This window comes from Canis aureus, chromosome 19, assembly GCF_053574225.1.
Source record: "Canis aureus isolate CA01 chromosome 19, VMU_Caureus_v.1.0, whole genome shotgun sequence".
In the NCBI taxonomy this organism is placed as follows: domain Eukaryota; kingdom Metazoa; phylum Chordata; class Mammalia; order Carnivora; family Canidae; genus Canis; species Canis aureus.
Window position 1 is genome coordinate 43,489,862 of NC_135629.1, and position 18,583 is coordinate 43,508,444.

Consider the following 18,583-nt stretch of genomic DNA (forward strand, 5'->3'; position numbering starts at 1 on the left):
AGTGAGAAAGAAAAACAAAATGGCAATCTTCCCTTCATTTTTAAGGAGAATTTGCAGAAGTTCTTCATAATGCTTCTGCTCACTTCTCACTGGCCAGACTAGTGATATCTAGTAGCAAAGGAAGCTGTGAAAAGTCATCTTTTGTTTGGCTCTAATTTCCTTGCCCAGGATTTTGTTTCTAAGCAAGATGCAGTTCCTAAGGAAGGAGAGCCTTCAGAAGGCCCACAGTAGTCTCTGTTAGAGTCAGACATTTGAATGTATTTCTATCCCTCAGGAGTCCTAGAACCTTATCCCAGCTTCTGACTTTAAGAGATAAGCCTTGGCTATCTTAATAACCACTTGATTTCTTCATGAATTGTGGGATTTTGAATTGTAACCTCATTTTGAATAAAATAATATTTGGTCTTCCTTCTTTAGTGTTTGTCTTTCCCTGTCCAGCTACTTTGTGGTAGTCTTCATCTAGTTCCTCAGTGTGGAACCAGGCTTTGTCCGGTGACCTGAAGCACTGGCCCCAATAGGATATTGGGGGTATAACAGCAAGTCGCTTGGCTCAGTGCCTGGATTCCAGGTGCTGTCTGGAACTCCTGATTCCTTAATCTGCTGCTTTATATAGCTGTAACCCTAGGAAAGTGTAGGTGACAAAATGTCAGCCTTCTGTCTGGAGTTAAAGAGTTTCATTCCACTTTTAATTTTAAGACTCAGCCTGGGCTCCTATTCCTATCTCAAGTAGACACTTTTAGTAACTACTACCTATCAGAAGCCACACTCCTGGCTGCCATTGCCTATTTTCGGACCTGGGCCCAACAAACTTGTGGTTTAACTCCACTCACCACATTGGTTTTTATGCTCCACTTCTGTTTCCCAGAGATGCTTGTTTTCAAGCCTGGATTTTTGTTTTGGAGGTATATTACGCATATGTATACATCTCTTTCTCTCTCTCATATATATATATTGTTATAGCAGAAAGGATATAACCAAAAAATGAATTGAAGTTTCTAAGCCATCTGGATCTGAAACCACCATTTTCAAGGAATTAAAAGGACAGTATTCCCAGAGCACAAAGTGTAATGTGAGGGTTTATGGGGTTGGAGGCACTTGAGTGTATAATGCCTTGTACAGGAATTTAAGTCTAATGTAAAAAATTGTAAAGGTTTTTGATCAGGAAAATGTACAATGGAAACAAGAGACTACATCTCCAAGAATCTCTCTTTTTGAATGGCTTTTATACAGCTTCCCTTTCCTATATGGTTAGAGGTTGCCAATTTGACTATTAATTGGAAAGCAGAAGAGAAGAAAGACCATTGTTCTCAAAAGTTCTGGCAGCCAGATACAAAGGCTTTGCAGACTTCTCTCTTAGCTCTTGCTTCACTGTCAAGAGAACCAGGAATTTTAGTGTTCAAAAGTATTATCATAGGGTCATATTTATTACCTGGGGCTCAAGGGGGATGTTGGGCTGGCTGGGCACTTTTCATTATATTTTACTATCTTTTCTTCTTTCACTCATTAACATGGCCAATATTTCACTGGCTCTAAAGTCAGGTGGATGGTATTACAATATGTAAAGATCAGCCTGTAGAATTTTTCAATAAATCGTCCTCTATATTTGTTAATGACTTGCACTGACTTTCATCATTCATTCTTTAGGTCCCTATCAGGAAAAATTAATGGTTCACTCAAAACATATGCAAATATGACTGGAAATAGAATATATGCTTCATTCATCAAATACTAGGTGAGTACTTAAAGCATTTTGGATGCTGTGGTAATGAAATACAAAGACGCATAAAGCATGATAAGGTTCTGTCTTTAAGGGAATGAAAATGTGGCAAGCTGGGGAAGTTTTAATACAAGGCAACATAGGATAATAGCCACAAATGTATATCTCCATGTTTTGCAGAGCTCAGAGAAGGGAGACCCTCCTGATGGGAGTTTTCATGAAAGACTTCATGAAAGAAAGGGTGTTTGAAATGAGCTCCAAAGAATTTAAATCTGGGTAGATGGTAAGGGAGGTTCATTTCAGGTAGAGTAAATGGCATAAGCAAAGTTATGAGTAGAGAAAGAGAGATAGCATGAAGTATGTGGTGAAGACATTGGGGATGAGGCTAAAATATTAAGTTGACTCATGGTAGTTATGGAAGACTTTGAATGAAAAGTTCAGGAGTTTTAGACAATGAGGAGGAAGAGATTTGTTATCTCAAACCTGCCTTTCATGAATTAGTCTTTTGACAAGGTAAATCTGATGGCAGTGGGCAGTATGGATTGAAGCCAAACAAACCTACAGAGTAGATGAGCTAAGAGGCCATTATAAGAGTTAGTTGGCATGAAGTAACTGGAGAGAAGGCAATGGAAATAAAAGGGGAGATGGAAATAGATGAATAGCTAAAGGAAAAATGGCCCTCCTCAAATAAAAAAGAATGCATGTTAAAAGCTCTTTTGTAAGTTGTGAAACACATGCTGATTATTACTTATGCTATATTATAATGAATAAAAGGAATATTACTTCTTGGACCAGCGGTTCTCAAACCTTAGTGCATCGGGATTCCCTGGTGGGCTTTTTAGGACCATCCCTCATCCCCAGAGTTTCTGATTCCATGGGCCTAGGGTGGGGCTGAGAATGGTGCATTTCTGACAAGTTCCTAGGTGCTGCTGGTGTTGCTGAGTGAGGACCTCACTCTGAGAACCATGGTCTTGGATGTAAACCCAGCACTGAGGAAAGCTCAAGGTGAGATGTTAATTCAATGCAAGAAGTACATTATATTGATATGGGGGTCCAATGAAAAGAACACAGGACAAATGTCCAAAAGTGATCTTCCAGCCTGACCTGACCCTCATTAGCTCTGTGACCCTGGAGGAGCTTCAGAAGGCTTTCATCAGAAGTTCCTTTTCTGAGATGGAAGGGATGGACATTTTCAAGACAAGCCCTTTCAACTCTAACACAGCTGTAGTTGGAAAATTGCTTGGCTTTTCAGGTCAGGTTGCTTGAATTCTCAACTGTAATGGTGCAGACTTATTTTTCTCAGAGCTGTTTCCCATTGACTATTTTTTCCCCTTTTTTGATGGAGTACTCAGGGAAAAGGGGGAAGCTTCTGGACTTTCTTTGTAAGAAAATTCAATTTCCATTCCTCTTTTTTTTGTAACTAGAATTTTACCTTCCTCTTTTTGTTTCTGGCTCTTGAGCCCTGCCTTCTCTGAAGTGTTTCAGTTCCCTCTCATGTATTTTTAGATCAACTTTCCTTCTTTCAACAGATGTGGCAAGGGTACTTTTTGCATAGCTCTTTAGGGGCTAGAACCCCAGAAGGAAACCTGTTCTGGAATAGACATGGCCTGGGTCACTGAAGTCCTTCTTTATTCTTCCAAGGCTTCTTGTTTTATATATATATATATTTTTTTTTTTTTGGCTTCTGGTTTTAGATGCTAGGAGTTGTTGTTGTTTTAGCTTAAAATCAAGGCTGGAGTCTCCTTGGGAAGTTATCCACGGGGGTAAAGGAAAAGCCACTTCATTCAGTGATACTCGGTCAACTTTTAGCATTTTGCTTTATTTTTCATTCTTTTGTGATGCATTTAATACCTATGGAAAACTAGAAGTATATGCAGCACACTCAATGCATTATACTCACCAGATGCTTTCCAATCTCTTCTATTTCCTTTCTGATGTCTCCACATTATTGCTAGTTAAGCCAATAAAATGACCTCTTACTTAGCAAACCTCTGAAGTTCTTTAAATCCAAAAACAGATTAAAAAGTCTCTCAAATCATGGAAAACTGAGAGCTTTTTTCTAAGATTAGGAAAAGACAAGGATGCCTGATTTCACCACTTTTATTCAACATAGTACTGACAGTTGTTGCCGGAGCAATTAGGCAAGAAAAGGAAACCCAAGCCATCAAAAACAGTAAGAAAGGAGTAAAATTATCATACCCAGATGATATGATTTTATATATAGAAAACCCTATATATAAAGGTTCTGTAAAAATACCTGTAAGAACTAATAAATGAATCCAGCAAAGTTGCAGGATACAAAATCTGTACACAAAAACATGATCCATTTTCATATAACAACAATGAACAAACTAAAAAGGAAATTAAGAAAACAATTTAATTTATAATAGCATAAAAAGGAATAAAAAACAGTTGCACACTGAAACTACAAAACATTACTGAAAGAAATTAAAGAAGACAAAATAAATAGACATCTATGTTCATGTATTAGAAGACTTAAGATGTGAATACTAACTAAAACAATCTATAAATTCAATGCAATCCCTGTCAAAACCCTAATACCTAAGGGTATTTTTTTTTCAGAAATAGAAAAATACATTCTAAAATTCACATGGAATTTCAAAGGACTCTAAATAGCCAAAACAGTCTTGAAAGAGAACAAAATTAGAGGTCTTACTCTTCCTGATTTCAGACTCATACAAAGCTACAAAAATCGAAACAGTGGTAGTGGCATAAAGACAGACATAAAGATCAATGGAATCAATGGTCAAGTGATTTTTATTTATTTTTATTTTTAAAAAGATTTTATTTATTCATGGGAGACACACAGAGAGAGGCAGAGACACAGGTAGAGGGAGAAGCAGGCTCCCCATCTCCACGGAGAGCCCGATGCCGGACTCCATCCCCAGGCCTGGGATTATGCCCTGAGCCAAAGGCAGATACTCAGCTGCTAAGCCACCTAGGCATCCCAGTCAAATGATTTTTAACAGGAGTACCAAGACCATTCAGTGAAGAAAGGACAGCATTTTCAGTGTGGTGTTGGGAAAACTGGGTCTCTATATGCAAAATAGTAAATCTGGACTTTACCTTACATTATATACAAAAGTTAACTCATAATAGATCTAAGTGTAGGAGCTAAAACTATAAACCTCTTAGAAGAGAACATAGGGGGTGGGGAGCTTCATGATATTAGACTTGGCAGTGACTTCTTGGATCTGACACCAAAGATACAAGCAACAAAAGAAAAAATAGACAAACTGGACTTCATCAAAATTAAAAACCTTGTTCATCAAAAGAGCACCATCAACAGAATGAAAAGACAACCCACTGAATGGGAGAAAATTTGTAAATCATGTATCTAATAAGAGATTAATATCCAAAACATATGAAGAACTACAATTCAACAACAAAAACCAAACAAACCAATTTAAAACTAGGCAAAGGAATAGACATTTCTTCAAAAAAAGACGATGAATACTAAGTCCTTGAAAAGATGTTCACTTCCCTAATAAGTAGGGAAATGCAAATCAAAACCACAATGAGGTACAGAGGGTATAAAGTACAGGTGTACCCACTAGGATGGTATTACTAAAAACAAAAACAAAAACAGAAAATAGTGTGTGTCTATAAAGATGTAGGGAAGTTGGGGACACTTGGGTGGCTCAGCGATTGAGTGTCTGCCTTCGGCTCAGAGCATGATCCTGGTCCCGGGATCAAGTCCCGTATCCAGCTCTCTGCAAGGAGCCTGCTTCTCCCTCTGTCCATGTCTCTGTCTCTCTCTGTGTGTCTCTCATGAATAAATAAATGAAATATTTTTTAAAAAGCTGTAGGAAAGTTGGAACCTTTGTGCATTGCTGATGGGAATGTAAAATGCTGCAGCCACTGTGGAAAATAGTATGCTGGTTTCCCAAAAAGTTAAACATAGAATTACCATATGATCCAGTAATTCCACTTCTAGGTATATACTGAAAAGAATTGAGAGTAGGACTTGCCCCAGATGTTTGTACACCTGTCTTCATAATGGTATTATTCACAAAAGCCAAAGGTGGAAACAACCTGACTGTTCACCAACAGATGAATGAATAAGCAATATGTGGTATACGCATACAGTGGAAGATCATTTGGTCTTTTTTTTTTAAGATTTTATTTATTTATTCATGAGAGACACACAGAGAGAGACAGAGACATAGGCAAAGGGAGAAGAAAGCTCCCTGCAGGGAGCCGGATTCAGGACTCTATCCCAGACCCAGGGATCATGCCCTGAACTGAAGGCAGATGCTCAACCGCTGAGCCACCCAGGCATCCTCGATCATTCAATCTTAATAAGGAAGGAAATTCTATATGATGGATGAATCTTGAAGCCTTTATACTGATGAAATAAGCCAGTCATAGTAGGACAAACAAATACTATATGATTCCACTTAATACGAGGGTCCTAGAGAAGTCAAATTCATAGAGACAGAAAGCAGAACGGTGGGTGCCAGGGGCAGGGGATGAGGGGATGAGGGTTGCATGCCTAATGGGAAGAGAGTTTCATTTTGAGAAGATGAAGAAGTTCTGGAGATGGATGGTGGTGATGGCCACACAATAATGTGAATGTGCTTAATGCCATTGAACTGTGTACTTAAAAATGGATAAAATGCTAAATTTTATGTGTATTTTCCCCACAATTAAAAAAAATGTCTCTCAGACTAAATTTCACCACATTGTGGGCTAGTAGAGCTGGGAGTGATCTTTCTGGTTACATGATATAATCTGCCCATGTTATAGCTAAAGAGACTGAGCCCTGAGAAGGTGCTACTAGACCAAGGCTGCATAGCCACTAGTGGCAGAGCCAAGTCCTGATGGCTTTCCTTCTCTTATACTACACTAAACTCATATGTGGCTTCTCCAATTAGCCTTCTCCAATTTGACTCCCCGGCTACCTGCTCCCAGCCCCCATATTATTCATGTCCTCTGTAAAACCTCCAGACTGCTCATTTGATGATATTACAGTTCAGATCCACAGTCCATTCCCCAGATTAAATCTTCCACGCTGCTTTCCCAGGCCCCATTATGTTTTTAAAATCACTAGAGAAGTGGCATAGCAGACCTGAGATCTGGCCCTCTCCCTCCCCACCCCCTCTTCCTGCCACTACCCCACATGAGCCCCAGCCATACCAAACCCATTCCAGGCCCCTGAAGTTATTATGCAGCCTCATACCACATCTTCTGCCTAAATGTCTTTCCTCCTCTCATCTACCTACAAAACACCATTTCAGACATCCTCTCCTCTGGGCAGCTTCTTGGAGGACCCGTCCAGGGTCAGCCCCACCCCTGCTGATGTCAACCTGTGGTGAGTAACACCTTTCCCACCTTCTTGTATCATTGCTAGACCACGAATATCTAAAAGACAAAGGTCAAGTCTCTGATCTTGTTAACAAGCAATTCTGTGTCATGGCTGTGGGTTAGCCCCAGGCAAGGAATAGTACAGAAATAACATGCTCAGGCCTCTCCTTAGACTCAGCTCAATCAGATTGCAGCAACAGTGTGCTCAACACACTTGGGGGACAGTGAATGACCAACTTCTGGGACTGATAGGTCTATATAGGAACATGCTAGGAGATAGGCCATAAAATAACAAATGTTGGTGCCATGGGAGGATCTGGTCCAGAGGAGTGACACAATGAAATATGAATTTTAAGACAGTTAGTGTGGTGCACTATGTGATATGAATAGGGAGGATGAGAAGTTAAGGGCAGAAAGTTGAGTGAGGATCTGTGTTGTTTCACATTTGTATTTCTGGTGCCTAGTATACATTTTGCCTGGTACAGAATAGATGCTCAATGAATGAATGAGTGGATGAATGAACTGAAGTCATGGTAGCAGGAATGGAACAGAAAATTTTGTCCTGAGTCTCAACTGCAGACAGAGACCTTAAGGGTCAATGTGAAATTTTCTTCAGCATCTTTTAGCATTTTGACTTTTTTTAAACATCTAAGACTGTACTCATTACACTCTGGCTCAATAGTGCCCTGACAGGAATGGAACATATGCATGCATGTGCATACACACACATACACACAACCTCAAGTGTGAATAGTGGTTGTAGCTGAGCTCAGCAGATTTCGGCCCCACTTCCCTTGTGTCTGTGAGTCAACTATAGGGAGGAAGGAGTCATGCCTTTTCCTGGACATACATAAGTTTTGTTTAGGTCAGAGAAGAGTTAGACTTTCAGGGTTACGGGTGTCAAGGCACGTGCTTCTCAATCTCGGATATGCACATGAATCCACAGGAGATCTTGTTAGAAGGCTAATTCTGCTTCAGCAGGTTTGGGGGAGAGACTGAGATTCACATTTGAAACAAGCTCCTGACTGAAGCTGCTGGTTCCCAACCACTGTTTGATTATCAAGGTCAGGCAGAACTTTCCAATTGGTATTCTCAGTAAGCCACGGGATCCTGCGTGGGCCAAGAGGCTGAGTCCTCTGGCTGCAAGTAGCTTCCCCTTGTTTACTATGCTGAATAAGCATCATTTTCTACACTGATATGGCATGGAAAGGTTGAGAAGTATGACACAAAAGCATTGGTTTTCTACTTTGCATAGATTGGAATCACCTGGGGAACTTGGTAAAACTACAAAGGCTTAGGACTTATTCTACTTCAAAGAACCTGGGCCTCTAGATGGTTCTGAAACAGCAAAGTTTGAGAGCCACTGTACTGCTAGATCACTTTAGATGCCCCAGGTGCTGAGCTTTCGCCTGTAAGAAAATAGCAAAACAACTAATCTTCTGGTCAGAAACAAGGAGGCTCATTTTCCCAGCTTTATTTTTTTACTTTTATTTTTTAAAGATTTTACTTATTTATGAGAGAGAAAGAGAGAGAGAGAGAGAGAAGCAGAGACACAGACAGAGGGAGAAGCAGGCTCCATGCAGGGAGCCGGATGTGGGACTCGATCCCGGGACTCCAGGAAGGCAGACGCTCAACCGCTGAGCCACCCAGGGATCCCCTCCCCCCAGCTTTATTGAGGTATGATTGACAAATCAAATTTAGGGAGGGTCGTTAAGGTTCATTCATCTACTCATGCATTCAGTCCTTCAACAAATACATACTGAGTACTTACCATGTATTAGGCATTATTTTTTTTTAAAAGATTTTATTTTATTTACTCATGAGAGGCACAGAGAGAGAAAGAGAGGCAGAGACACAGGCAGAGGGAGAAGCAGGCTCCAAGCAGGGAGCCCGACGCGGGACTTGATCCTGAGTCTCCAGGGTCAAGCCTGGGCCGAAGGCGGCACTAAACTGGTGGGCCACCGGGACTGACCCCATTAGGCATGATTTTGACTCCTGCCCTCTAGAAACACCTAGACTATTGGCAGGAAAAAAAAAAAAAAGGAATATGAAAAGGTTCATATGCTGGGCTTCCCTGGAGTCCCAGGTGATAGAGAAGACAAGGACTCTTCTGACCCATGGATTCTTAGAATTGATGCTTAGTGAGTCACCATGGAAACAGGATGGGTTCTTATTCAAAGAAGCTAGCTCTCACAAATATTTTGAAACACCTACTTAATAATATTTTCTCCAATTCCATCCCAGGTATGTCAGTCTATGGCCATAATCCACATCCCCCAGGAAAGTGAAGGGGAGAGTTTTGATATTTAATCTTTATGGGGTTTCACTTTCTTGTGACATTCCATGGCCCATGATGCCACCAGTGTTGTTCCCAATCACTCCAGCTCCAATGCTTGATTATGGATTTCAAATCCAGATAGATCCTAAGTCCTAAATTATATGGACTTTACACACCAGAGCTAGAAGATGTGCATCTTGCCTTTCCTCATTAGAAGGCTTCAACTTACTTCAAGCAGAAATGAGTCACTTCCTCTGGCTTTTGTCTGCTTTGATGTTAAGAACCAGAGCTATATGGCCAAAGTCAGGGTTATAAGAAAAGTTCTGTTAAACTTCTAACTGAAAAGTTCTGGCACCTTCAAGTGTAATTCACCTTGTGATAAGCCCAGTTGTAAGGTCATGCACCTGAAATAGAATGTGTTTAAATCTCAGCCTTTGAATTGTTTCACCAAATATAATCAAATGAAAAGAGGAAGTTATCATCTCCAACCTCAGGGATGAGGAACCAGTGTATATTACACATTCAATAAAGATTTAGCACCAAGCACTGATATATTTGTAATTTTCAAAAAAAAGAGTGAAATCATTTTATATGTGAGATACCAAGGACACCATTTTACACATTCTTTCTTTTCACATCTATAATTTTCCCTTGGCTCTATCTGTACAAAACCACAAGGAAAAAAAAAAAACACAAGGATTTACTCCCTCTTCTCCCATACAAAATTCTTTTTCTCCTCTTATTTTTTCCCTAAAATAATTCATGAAATTATTCTATGTTTTATCCTTGTAGTGATAGGTCAGCAAGTGCTGAGGACTGAGGAAGGAGTTGTAAGGAGGGAAATATTGATATGTGTCCTTAAGAAGGATGCCTTCAAGTGAAAGAGGCAGGATTTAACACAACTGGAAGGACACTCAACAATGCTGGATTGCTTGTATTTGTAGAAGAGTAAAGTGTCAATTTATGCATGGGGCTAGATTGATTTTATTTACATTCATGAGAAAATATTTATGTGTAGTTTTCTTAGATTTTCTTTGTATGATTTTGGTATCAGGGTAATGCTAATCTCATAGAATGGGTTAGGAAGTATTCCTTCCTCTTCAATTTTATGAAGAAGTTTGTTAAGAATTTTTTTTCTTTAAATATCTAGTGGAATTGAAGCCATCTGGATCTAGAGTTTTCATTATGGGGTGGGGGCTAAGTGCAGTTTCAATTCTTTTAATAGCTATGTAGCTGTTCAGTTTATCTGTTTCTTTGTAGGTGATCTTTGTATCTTTCAGATAATTTGTTATTATTTAAGTTGTTTAACTTACTCATAAAATTGTTCATAATAGTCCCTCATTATCTGTGAGGTCTGTAGTGATGCTCCCTCTCTTTTTTGATATTGTGTCTTCTTTCTTTTAACTTGTGTTTTTTTTTTTTTTCTCAATGAATCTGGCCAGAGTTGTATTAATCTTTCTCTTCTCAAAGAACTAGCTTGTCAATTTTTCTCTATTTTTTTGCTTTCTAGTGCATTGATCTATACTTTTATCTTATTTTCTTTCTTTTGCTTGCTTTGGGTTTAATTTGTTCAACTTTTTCTAGTTTTCTAAGGTGTAGGCTGAGGTCATTGATTTGAGACCTTTTTTTTCTATTATTTTCTATATCTTCTATATTGTTTTATGTTATTCATTTCCCTTTAAGCACTATTTTAGCTGCATCCCACAGATAGATCACAACATAGAGTAAAACAAAAAACTAATTAAAAGCAAAGAAATACTACCCTTGAAAATCCTCAGGAAGACTAAAAGAAAAGGATTTTTTTTGTCTCTGCTCACACTTCAAATAAAGGAAAACCCTGTTTCCTCTTCCCATGGAATACTTCTCACACCAAATGTATGGGAGTTTTTCCCACACCAACCAATTCTCCAGTACTCTCTGGATATCTTGGTGTCCTACAACCCAGTTCTGATGCTACCTGGAATTAGCGTAGACCCCACAGGTTAAGGGCTCAGTCCATTAGACTGCTTCCACTTCAGATACTAACTGCAAATTGTGTTCAATAATTTGCTAGTACAGCTCATACAACTTTGGAAAATGAATTACTTGCTAGATTACTGGTTAATTATAAAAGGATACAACCCAGGAGCAGCCAGATGACAGAAATGCATGGAGCAAGGTATGGGGGGAGGGATGTGGAGATTCCATGTCCTCTCGGGATGTGCCATCCTCCCAGCAGCTCAATGTATTCACCAATTTGGAAGCTCTCCAAACTCCTTTGGTTAGGGTTTTTAAGGAGACTTTCTTATATAGGCATGGTTGATTAGAACATTGGCTATTGGTGATTGAAATCAATCTCCAGCCCCTCTCTGATCCCAGGAGTTGAGGTGTGAAGGAGAACAGAGAGGATATGTAGAGGGTTGGACAAAAAGTTCCAACCTTCTAATCTAGGGAATCATGATTGGTTCCCTGGCAACCATCACCTCATCCTTAGAGGTTTTTCCAAAAGTCACCTCATTACCATGTGCGGTAAACTCAGGTGCGGTTGAAAGGAGTTTGTTATGAATAACAAAAATATTCCTTTCAGCTTTCTCATTCCTGTGCTATTTCAGGAACTGGGAACAAAAATCAAATGTTATAATGAAAGATATCTTCTTATCTTTCTTATCACTTAGGAAATTACAAGGGGTTTAGGATCCCTGGCCAGAAGCCAGGAAGAAGATCAAACATCTATATTCTTATTATATCACAATATGACTGAGGGCAAACTGAACAATTTGTTGGGAAATGCAACATTCAGGAACTCTGAGAATGATTGTGTGGTTGGGGTGCTACTGGAAGTTGAAATACAGCCCTGCCTCTGCTCATCAAGCTGAATGCCAACTGTGGCTCATTAGAAGAAATAGCTTTTTCTAATTTGCCTGAAGGTGCTAGCTAGCTGCTCCACCAATATTTTCCTTCACTATTGGAACAGATCTTTTTTATTTTTATTTTTATTTTTATTTTTATTTTTTTTATTTTTATTTTTATTTTCAGCTTTGCTCAAAATGAAGCAGTTGGTTTGCTTTGAGGATCCATGTGGGACAAATTAAAGAGGCATCTTTATGTTGAGGTGTTCTTATCATATGAGGCTGGATAATAATCTTCAGTCTATTAAACGAATATTTTCTTCTGCTCTATTGCCTTTTAAATGGATTTATTGTGTCTGACTGTTTTCCTTTATTACTATGATTTTATGTTTTTGTTAGTAAGGCCTTCTGTACCCTAAAGGAATAAAAATATTCTATATTTTTTCAAGTACTTACAGAGTTTTATTTCATACATTTCTATATTTAAGCTGTCTATATTTTTTCTTTTTCTTCTTAAAGATTGTATTTATTTATTTATGAGAGACACAGAGAGGCAGAGACATAGGCAGAGGGAGAAGCAGGCTCCCTGTAGGGATCCCGGTGGGGGACTCCATCCCAGGACTCTGGGATCACACCCTGAGCCAAAGGCAGAGAGGCTCAACTGCTTAGCCACCCAGGCATCCCTGGAATTTGTTTCTTATATATTGTATGGAGAGTTGAACTATTTCTTTCCAATGTATAACAAGTTTTCCCAACACCACTTATTAAATAACCCATCTCTTCTTGACTAATTTGAAATACTCCTCTTAGTATATATTAAATCTCTATATACATGTAAGTTTGTTTTGACTATTTCATTTCATTTGTTTGCCTACTTCTGCACCGGTATCCCCCATTTTCATTATTTGTCACGAGCACACTAGAAAGGTGCCTACACAAGTTGTGACTTTACAACATCAGCTTTATTCACTCATAAAGTAAGTTTAGCTTAATTGTTAAGCAGGTTCAGGATTGTCATTTCAAGCTCAATGACATTTCACTAGGTATTTAACTTGGCTTCATACATGTCACACAAAAGAAAGTACACTACAAAGTCACACAACAAACAAGGTACAACAGTAAGTAAGAACTTCATGAGCAAACTTGAAGTCAGCCCCTGAAGGCCCTATGATAGGGAGGCCTTGGTCTAGTCCAGGTCGGCTCTCACTCTAGGTGCCTACAGCTTATGATGTTCAAGCAATGGAGGGTCTCTTATGTTTGGAGATCAGTCAGAGCCTTTGGTGTGATTGCCTATTTATTTATTTATTTATTTATTTATTTATTTATTTATTTTTGAGAGAAAGAGAGCATGAGCAAGTGATAAAGCACGAGGTGAGTGAGAGGCAGAGAGAGAGGAAGAAGCAGACTTCTGATTGAGCAGGGAGCTAATATGGGGCTTGATCCCGGGACCCTGGGCACACAACTTGAGCCAAAGGCAGACACTTAACTGACTGAGCTGCCCAGGCACCCGGTATTCTCATTTTAAACATAAGAAACTTAAGGCTCAGATAGTTTTGTAGTTTGTCTGAGGCAAATACTACAAGAAGTAAGCTCTATCAGATATCAATACCTTTTCTATTATACCTCGTTATCAGTCTTTTGTTCTTCATATTAAAAATATTGATCAGATACTTTACTGAATAGCCTAACACAGATTGCTTTCATTTTTCTGTTTTTGTGCAATTCTTGTTTATAATTCTCATTCAAAATATACATAAGCACATCTAACTTTGCAACTGAACACACAGAATAGGAAATAATTAATCTTATGTTTTTATCGTGTACTGTAAGATCTTTTCCTGTTGCTATATTGTCTTTAGAATAACACCCCTTCCTTTTAAAACTTCCTTTTTAAAAGCTGCACAATGTGGTTGACATACATATCAAATTACTAAATATTATCATTGTTGTTGAACCTTCATCTCCTGGTTTTTCCTATTATAAATAGTGCTGTCATAAGTCTTTTTGTATTTAACATTTTCCTCTTTTTAGATATTTTTATGAAATTCATACTCATAAACTATTTTTTGCAGGATAAAGTCCTAGGAATGGAGTTACTGTGTCAAAGAGGAAAAATAGTTTGTGAGTATTGAAACATTTGTTCAGTAACTTTCCAATGATGTTTATGAATTTTCAGTGAAATATGAATTTCATAAAAATTTATGAAATATGAATGGATCATGTTTACTACAAACTCATAAACATTAGCTATTATTACATTTGATGTTTTGAGAGGTTAGTTCTTATGCCTCTAAAACCAGATTTTACATTTATTTATTCCAATTACAGTTTATCCTCTTAGTTTTAACTAGTTATTTCAGGCTGTCAAGATGTTTTTTGAAATCTGTTTCTGTTACTTATTAGCTATCATTCCCAACTGTGCCAATTGTCACTCCAATAAGGCACAGCTTTAGTGTCCTTATTCAAGTAACTGACAAATCACTGACTAGGAAATAGTTCAATATGATGCATTTTAACTTACCCTTAAAGACCTTCTTTGAGGGTAAGATTAGCCCATTAATCAACTACTATTAGAGACCAGTGTCGAACCAGTCAGTCTTCATTCACCTTTAAGCTATCCCATAGGCTCTACTCAATCCAATCCAATGCAATTAAATTTATTTTGTCAAGATTTAAGCCTCAAATGCCAAAATACATACTAAGCAGCAGGAAGTCTGCCAAATAACTTGTTGGCACTGAGGTTCATCAGGCATTCCTGGATTTACCAATTGAGTAACTTCGTTAAAAAAGGGAAATGTGGTTGGTGTGGTGTGAACTGTTGTTAGGGGATTTATGTTGTCTTATGGTGGAGGAGCTGGTTGCTCTGCCAAAGGAGGGGAGTGGCAATAGGCCAAGGGATTAAGCAACAACAAAACCAGAGGTGGGCAAGTGGGGTGGAACTGAGAAGCTATTGCTTAAGCACGTACAAGAGGGGCTAAACCAGAGAGTTCATAAGAATGGTGGAATCATTGCAAGGAAGTTTAGGCCAGAGATTGGAGGTGGAAACTAAAAAATGATATCCAAGTTATGATATTCACAAACTTACAGTCTGGTCTTACAGTCTAGCTGTGGGAAAAAGACATAAAAGTATACAAACAGAAACTTCCAAGGAGTTGAAGCAAGAGTATTTTTTCCCTATTCCTCACACTAAGTATGACTAAACCCCAATGATCATCATATAAAAAACAAACATAAGGAAACTCTCAAAGGTGGAGAGAAAGCAGACCAGCTTGAGACCTCAGGATTTGCAAGGAACAATACAGTGGTGAGTTCTCTGGCTTTTTCTTGTGTCTCATATATCCCCAGGTGCTGGAGAAGCTAGAAACCTGGAAATGATAACAGACACAGACAAAAAATAACTCCAACAAAAGCTGACTCTCTCTAGCCAAAGGACTACAAAGACAAAAAAATTTTAGGCATTAAATGCTCTACTCCAGCCAAACACCACATAAAAAGCTATGTCCCAACCCCACCCATGCTATTAAAGGCCACTGGGGACCAGAGACTTTCATCTTCCACAGGGTATAAGGAGACTGCCCAAACCTCCCCTCCTCCCATGGTGGTATTGTGTCAGAGAAGGCCAGCTAAAAAGCAAGGACTTTCATCCCAGCCAGGTGGTAATGAGGTTCATCTCCTCCTTCCTGCAGGGTCAGCAGAGACTGTGTGAGGAGCCTGGACTTCAACTCCCACCCAGCAGTAAAATAAAACCATTCGGGATCCCTGGGTGGCGCAGCGGTTTGGCGCCTGCCTTTGGCCCAGGGCGCGATCCTGGAGACCCGGGATCGAGTCCCACGTCGGGCTCCCGGTGCATGGAGCCTGCTTCTCCCTCTGCCTGAGTCTCTGCCTCTCTCTCTCTCTCTCTCTGTGACTATCATAAATAAATAAAAATTAAAAAATAAAAAATAAAACCATTCCTCTCACTCCCCATTGGGGTGGTGTCAGAGGATAGCTAGTGGGAAGGCAGGACTTTTATCACCACTCATCAGTAACAAGGTCCGGTGGTAATGTGGTGTCAGCAGAGACTGCATGGGAGAACAGTAATGAGCCACACCCAACCCTCCCATCCAGAATGGTATTAACTGAAACCCAGTAGGAACTCCCAGTTCCACCTAGCAATACAAGAGCCCCTCTTCCGCCTTGGGTGTCAATGGAAACCAGAAAAATCTCCTACCCCTACCTGACAGTAACAAAGCAGCACTCTTTGCCACTAGACTAGTGTCAAAGGAAAACAGCTAAAACGGAGGGTTTAAATAAGATTCAGTCTTATATTATGCTACTCAAAATGTCCAGCTTTCATTAGATGGTCATTTGTCATACCACAAACCAGTAAAATCTCAACTTGAATGAAAAAAAGATAATCAATGGCTTCCAACACCAAAATGGAAGTGGTGTTAGAAATACAAATATTTATAAGTAGCCATCATATAAAGCCTTCAAAGAGCACTTATGAACACACTTGAAGCATATGAATAAATCATATAACTCAGCAAAGAAACAGAAAGTCTCAGCAAAGAAGGGCACCTGGGTGGTTCAGTTGGTTAAGTGTCTGCCTTTGGCTCTGGCTCAGGTCAATATCTCAGGGTCCTGGAATAGAGCCCTGCATCGGGTTCCTTGCTGAGCAGGAAGTCTGCTTCTCCCTCCCCACCACCCATCTCCCTTGCTTATGCTCTCTTTCTCAAATAAATAAAATCCTTTTTGAAAAATCCTTCAGCAAAGAAATAGAATATATAGAGAAGAATCACAGGATAATTACAGAATTCAAAATTACAACAAAAATCTTGCTAGAAGGACTCAACAGCATAAAGATAGTAACAAAGAAAATAAAGTGAACCTGAAGAATGAACAATGAAATGACCTATGTTGAACAACAAAGAGAAAAAAGATTGAGAAAAAAAGAACAGACCTTCATGACTTGGCAGCAGATCTAACATTCACAGCATCAAAGTCCCAAAAGAAGATAAAGAGGAGGAGGCTGAAAAAGGTACTCAAAGAAATAACAGGTGAAAGTTTTATAAACTTAGCAAAAAACCTAGTTTGAAACTCACAGATTCAAGAAGCTGAGAAAATTACAACAAGATATACCCCCCAAAATCCACACCAAGACACATCATTGTCAAACTTCTGAAAATTAAAGATGAAGAAAATATTTTGAAAGCAACTTTATCTATAGGGGCAAACAATTAGGATGATAGTAAATTTCTCATCAGAAATCATAAAGGTCCAAGTGAGTGGCACAACATTTTCAAGTGCTAAATACAAAAACAAACAAATAAATAAACTGGAGAATCCCTGGGTGGCTCAGCGGTTTAGCGCCTGCCTTTGGCCCAGGACGTGATCCTGGAGTCCTGGGATCGAGTCCCACATCAGGCTCCCTGCATGGAGCCTGCTTCTCCCTCTGCCTGTGTCTCTGCCTCTCTCTCTCTCTCTCTCTCTTTCTGTCTTTCATGAATAAATAAATAAATAAAATCTTTTTTTAAAGAAAAGTATAAAAATAAAATAAAAACAAATAAACTCCCCTATTAATCTGGAATCCTATGTCCAGTGGAAATATCCTTCAGGGGTGAAGAAAAAAATCAAGACATCAGATGAGAGAAAAGAGAGAGAAAAGAAAAGAAAAGGTCTGTTACCAGCAGACCACCATAAGAGGATGACTAAAGGAAATTCTCTAAACATAAAGGAAATAATGAAATAAGAAATCTTAGAACATTAAAAAGGGGGTGGGAACAATGAAAAGAGTGAAAATATGGGTCAAAACAATACATTTTCCTTCTGAGTTTCCTAAATGATGTTTGACACTCACAGCAGAAATTGTAACACTATTTGATGTGGTTTGAAATAATATGTAGAGGAAATATTTAAGATAATTTAAATATAAATAGGGAAGGATAAAGGGAAGTAAAAGGAAGTTTCTACATGTCATTTGAACTGGTGAAATGTCAGTACCAGTAAGCTGTGCTGTTATGCATATATCATGTAGTAACTGGAATGACCACCAAAAACAAAACAAAACAAAACAAAACAAAACAAAACACCCTATACAAAAAGAAATGCTTTCAAAAACACTGTAGTGAAATTCGAGAAAAATGTACAAAGGCCTCACAGAAAGGCAGAATAAAAAAATAAAGAAATGAAAAAAAAAAGAAAATAAAGAAATGAGAGGCAGATTGAGAAAAAACAGGAAAAAAAATAAATTGCATGCATAACACGCTAATAATTACATTAAATGTCAATGGTGTAAATATACCTATTAAAGCACAAAGATTGGCATGATGGATTAAAAATATGACCCAACTATCTGGTCTTCTAAGAATCTCACTTCAAATATAACAATATGTGTAGATTGAAAATAAAGGGATGGAAAAAATATATGGCATGCAAACATCAGTCAAAAGA

The 18,583-nt window shown here is 38.7% G+C and overlaps 1 long non-coding RNA gene across 1 annotated transcript; it reads left to right on the top strand.

The window, feature by feature from the left end:
* Positions 1–9,192: 9,192 nt before the first annotated feature.
* On the top strand, positions 9,193–16,057 carry LOC144289295 (uncharacterized). The gene is made up of 3 exons (XR_013357261.1): positions 9,193–9,289; positions 14,224–14,272; positions 15,838–16,057. It is a non-coding gene; the product is annotated as an uncharacterized LOC144289295 (long non-coding RNA).
* The last annotated feature ends 2,526 nt before the right edge of the window (positions 16,058–18,583 follow it).